Below are 6,000 nucleotides of genomic sequence, written 5' to 3'. Positions count from 1 at the left end.
TGCTTTTATGCAGTTCATTCTAAAATATGTATGCATATGGCAGAAGCTTTTATCCAAAGTGACTTGAATGCAGTACAAGCTATACATTTTTATTAGTATTTTTTTCTAGGTTTGAACCCATGATCTTTTGAGCTGCAAACGAAATGCTCTACCACTGAGCTATACCGGAACACTAAGGAAAAAAGTTTAACATCATGCATGCTTATATATTGTATGTCTATTTTAAAATAATGAACTAATTTGACTCATGACATGTACATCATGCATAATAGACCTATGCTGCATTGTCTTAACCTAAAGTTACTTCTCAGCAACACAACTGGTTATTACCTCAGATTCCACAAAATGCATGCAGAGAAACAGGTTAAGGAATGATCAGTATGAGGATACTACAAACATTTCGTTCATTTTATCTAGCATCAATAACTTACATTGTGACCTTAACCAGTTAAACTGGTCTAACCATAACACTTCCTTCATTGTAGGATTAAGGAGTTTTATTTAAAAAGGTCGTGCCTCATTTACTTATTTGGCAGATATAACCTAGTTTTATCAAAGTGAAAGTGAAACCTGATGTGACCTTATTCTCCAGATAAAAATCTATACAGTTTAATCTAAACTTTAATAAGAGTCCTATGTAATACTTTTACCAAAACAGGAACCACCAGCTTCCCATGCATAACATGTATGCAAGTGGACAGGGTTGGTATTGTATTAGCTGTAAGGTTTACGTAGTAAATAACACATGCAGAAAGCATGTTGTTTCTGATGACATTTTTTTCATTTGCAGAATGTGCTTTTAAAGTGATACTAACATTTAGGTTGCATTATCTAAAGATGCAAATTAGAGGGTTGCTCAGGTTTTTTGTGAGTGTTTGTTGATGGGGGTTTCCCTCTTTGTATAATACAATGACTTGCATAACCTTGTAAAACTGGGTCACTACACCTGGGGCCTTTTGACACTATGACTGATCTGGAGTCAGTTTAATTAGTCTGTTCTTTTCGAGTAAAGCATGGAAATGTGGTGATGGTGCATTTTACCACCTCTGAAGTGTTTGACTACCAGTCATCTTTGCAGCAGCCTAACCAGAGGGAAACTACCTTGATAGCATCAGAGCCTCTCTATCAAATACTTTATTTCAAAAAAACAAGTGGCGGCCAATGAATGATTTCTCTTCGACTTAAAATGTGTGTTAGGAGTGCCTCGTCAAGTTAAAATACGCATACGTGCTTGCTGCACACGCGTCGAAAGGGTTTAAGATAAAAGAGACGCTCACTTTCACAAAAAACTTGCAAGACACTAACCTAACACTAAACTCTGATTACACATGATATTAAGCGAGGCAAACACAAGTGTCTTTTTTATCAAAAACCCTTTAGACGCATCTGCAGCAAGCATGTAGTTTGACATGATGTGTGATGCGCAGGTTCACATGGCGCGCTGGACACATATTTTGAGTCACACACATGACGGGCTAAATACACATTTTGATGAACTTACTGTAGCTTCGTGTGCCCTCGAAAAATAAGTCACCGGCCGCTTTACTTTCTTAACTCTGAGCTTACAAAAATTATACATGTAGAGCTGATGCATCCTACATTACTGTAGGTGTACAGTAGGTGGCAGTACAAGACCTTGTAATGTCATTTCATGGCACAACACATTTTGTATGTGATCAAATGAAAATTCTGTTAACCAATTTTTGTGCACATCTCCTTATATATTATCCATTAGGACTTATTTTTGAGAGTAAAGTTTATTATGGCTCATTATGCTGTTATGCATACAGTATGCATCAGGAAGCACTGAGCACAGAATGTCACAACATCGGCACAAAACCCACTACCCAGCATGCCCCAAGCACTCACCATGGGAAGCTGGACACTCAATGCCCCTCAACACACTTTCGCTCAGTTTCCATGGTTACATTTCTTTAGCAAGAAGTCAGCCTTGTTCGTCAAAAACATAATTATGCTTCAATGAAGTCACATCTGTAATAACCCTAGATGTGTTTTATGAGTCATCGACAACTTGCTGTGAATACTTACATATACTGGTATTTGGTTCACCACCAGGCTGTTCATGAGAGTTAATTTAAAATGGTAATGGGAGCAGATCTAGTTATTCATATATGCATTTTGTATACTCATCTAACATTTATGGAGATGGATATGCTGTTCCTTTCGTAAGAAACTGGGATATCTTAAGATTGATTATCTAATCTATGTGTTTATTTTGACATTCTGTCTATGCTTATTTTGTGCCACCAAAGTGTCCAACACAAGCCCATCTGACTTGGCAGGTTACGTCAACATATGTTTGCAGGCTTGTGAATTTTAATCTGTTCTGTTTTGGAATGATGTTCTTAGTTATCAGGCCTGAGCCAAGAGTTTGTTTGGTCTGGCTCATGGGAATTAATTTTTTATCAGAGACGAGCCAGTTTCCTGAGAAAATGGTTGGAGCTTTATGCCGTCAGATAAGGCACTGCAGGAAAGCTGGAGCAGTTCTGCAGAATCCCGAGCAGCACTTCTAGGAAGTGTTTAACATGTTTTCTCAAGTACAGTAGTATATTTAACCTTCGTTCATGTGCTCTGCCCTGTCCATCCATTATCTGCCTGTCTACCTGTTTGTCACTTTCTGAGGTCCAGAATACTGTTAACCCTTGGTTTATGCTCTCATGCAGATCATAGTGATTACAGTTTACTCCTTTTACTGTACCTTAGTCACTCCTCAAGTTTGAAAGCCTCTTGCATTCAAACAAAATGAAGCAGAAGAAAACAAGACTGATCAATAACAGCTACTGATACTGTATGAACTCCATAGCTTATTTTACAACAAAAGCTTTTATAACTGTAACATGTCATGTTTACAGAGATAACCATAAAGCATTCGTTATAAATTAAAAGGAATTTTCCTAAAAATAAAACTAGGATTTGTAATGAAAGAAGCAGTATTACTGTGATCTTTTTTGTAGCGATAGAGGTTTGTCATATTCAGTCTTAGACCTCCTGTGGATCGACCATGCAGAATTGAATCTCCAGGAAGAGAACACAATATCCAAGCTTTGCATTTTGGTCAGGGCCGGATCCCTCTGTCAATACATATGAATGTGTGACATTTGCTTCTGGCAAATGATCGAGAAATATTTATGGGAAGATTTCATCTATAATGAAGGCATCATCAGAAGTAGATTATGAAATACATTAAAAAGTTTTACCAGTTGTTTTTATAATAGGCCTAAAAAGATCATTTTGATTCAAATGTATATATTTTGTTATCCCAGATTAAATAAATTTTAACAATTTATAAATTTTCCTGCCATTGTCCTGCCCGAAAGTGTAAACGCTTCAGGGGAAGGTGTTTAAAACCAAGAAAAATATGTGAAATATTTTTTTCTGTTTGTGACTTGGGTAAAACGTACAGCACACATCAGCTGTAATCATGCAATGTATAATCTGAGGTAATCTGAGAACTTCAGATATATAACAAATAGGACAAAAGAACCAAATCACCACAGTTTGAATGGTAGTTCAAAGATAATAGCTTGCATTCCTGCAGTTCCTTGGAGTTTTAATGTTTGTTATCTATGTCTAAAGAACAAATAATAGTGTCTCACTGACCGTTTTTAGCTCCACTGTTGACACTTTTCCCATGCATAGAACCCCGCGGTTGGATTATCTTATTTTTGGGTGCTTTTCCACTGGGTACAGTACATAGTACCAAATACTTTTTTTTAAAGTGCTCTGTGGATTCATCTGAAACACCTTAGATCACCCAAAGCAAACAGAACTTGAAGACCCATGACATGTTATGCAAAATCCACGTTTTCAAGGTGTTTGGACATACATGTGTATTGGTAGTATGTAAAAACACAAACCAGTGAAAAAAATCCTAGTACTCCATCTTTTTTAATCCACATTAAACCATACCATAGACATGATGTTTTGTGTCTCTGTTAATGTGATGTCACACTGACAAAGCTCCGCCCACAGTCACTGACTGACTGGTTAATTTGCAAAAGCTTTTTTTAGTTGTGTTTATTAGCATTAATGCGGCTAAATATAAGATTGTCTCAGACTGTATTCACAGAAATCAGAATTTAGAAGCTAATTTGCATTTAAATATACACCTATGAAACCACATTTTTTTTGCTCCCACCCAAATACAGGAATTTTGCCCATGCCTTAAGAAGTTATCTGTGGGGTATTTTGAACTGAAACTTCACAGACACATTCTAGGCACACCTGGGACTTATATTATCACAAAATAACTAAAGTGTTACCCTTTATTCCACTCTTGTGATAATGGCTAAATGAAATGCTTAGGTCATTTAAAGGCCAAATCCTCTGTTTAAATTGTAAAACAGAAATTACATATGAATTTGAACAATGTTATTTCATCTAAGACCGACTGTGAAATGTACTCTGGTGTGACTATACATTATTACACAAATAATATTTGCCGTTATATTACATTATTACCTTTGCGTGTATTAAGCATCACCAGAAATACAAACAGCCACATTTCTCCCACTTTTCCTACAAACAAATGCGACAGCAGGGCACAGTGATGTCCTTAGAGGACAGAGGACTGTCCAAACCCATAAAAACTCACTGATTGCCTTCAGGGCCTTTACTTGTCCAGTCAGGTTTGGTGTGTAGAGAAGAGCCAGATCTCCTCTGAGGAGAGATATTCTTCAAACTCAGCAACCAGTTGTGTTTTCTTCCGATTGGTTGTGACTGTGCCTAAGATGGAAAAATCCACAACCAATTTATTGGACATTTATTTAATGGGAGCACCGCATTTTAAATGTACAGGTAAATGGATGGAATTGAGAAGTCTGTCATATTTTGGCCTTATGCATAGGACTAAAATTCAGATATTCTGCTTACTGAAGATTTTCCCCTGGCCACAGCCTCCTCAAATCTAATAATATGAGGAATGTATGATGTCAAAGCAGTATCTACAAAGGAAAAAAGCTCAAATCTAAATGTGCTGACACATTTTTATAAATAATCTGAAAGTTCTGATTGTGCAACAAGATTTTGCTTTTGACAGATCATGTAAGGTTCGACTGTGAGGTCACAGTTAATTCCGGCAGTAGGGATTAAATGAGTTTTCTCAGAGACTGACTTGGTTGAGGATTAGAGATACTTTTGGACAAATGTCAAAAGACTCCATACTCCACCAGACACCATCATCGTAAGCACTGTACTGTGCTATGTTAGAATCGGTGTACCATTTTTATTAAGGCTTATAATAGATTGAATTGGTTAATATGTTGTCAACATTGAGATTTGAAATACAGTAAACATAATGTGCTACAGTACATGTTTAGCCTGTCACACATCACATATGCAAGTGTAGACAATTCAAACTACCTCCTTACTCGAATGCAAATAAAGTTTTAATGGCACATTGTAAGCTTCCATTGAATCCAATAAATAAAGGTAGAACTTTATGAAAATTGTAAATTGTGTTGTTTTTAAAACCAAAGTGGCAACTTCATTATTATCCCTTATATCAACATTAACTAAATGAGATTTTCTAGTAATAAGAATATGCTGTAAGCATAATTATTAGGCTCAAGTCCCCTATTTTACCAGTATTCACCTTAAATGTCAGAAGTGTACTTTTCTAACCTTACCAGTAAGTCTTAGAATTAAATATAAAAAAGAATTACTTAGTTAATGCTACTGCACAGTCATGTCTGTGATATGAAGATAAGTGGTATGTCAAATAAATGAAGTTATAATTGTGGACCCCGTCAGATAAAATGGTCATAAAATGGTCCCTACTGGTGCAGTAACCTTTAAAAGGTCCTAATGTGTACCATTTACCTATACCAATATGTACATGTAAGGTACTAATATGCACTTTTTGGTACCAATATGTGCCTCTAAAGCTGTACTTTTTGAAAGGGTACCGCCCCATTGACAGCTAGGGACTATTTTTCAACAGGAAAGTGGTTAACTCTAGGTTAAATGGCTGCTGGTCTT

Source organism: Paramisgurnus dabryanus, chromosome 20, assembly GCF_030506205.2.
Source record: "Paramisgurnus dabryanus chromosome 20, PD_genome_1.1, whole genome shotgun sequence".
NCBI lineage: Eukaryota > Metazoa > Chordata > Actinopteri > Cypriniformes > Cobitidae > Paramisgurnus > Paramisgurnus dabryanus.
This window is presented reverse-complemented; position numbering follows the sequence as displayed.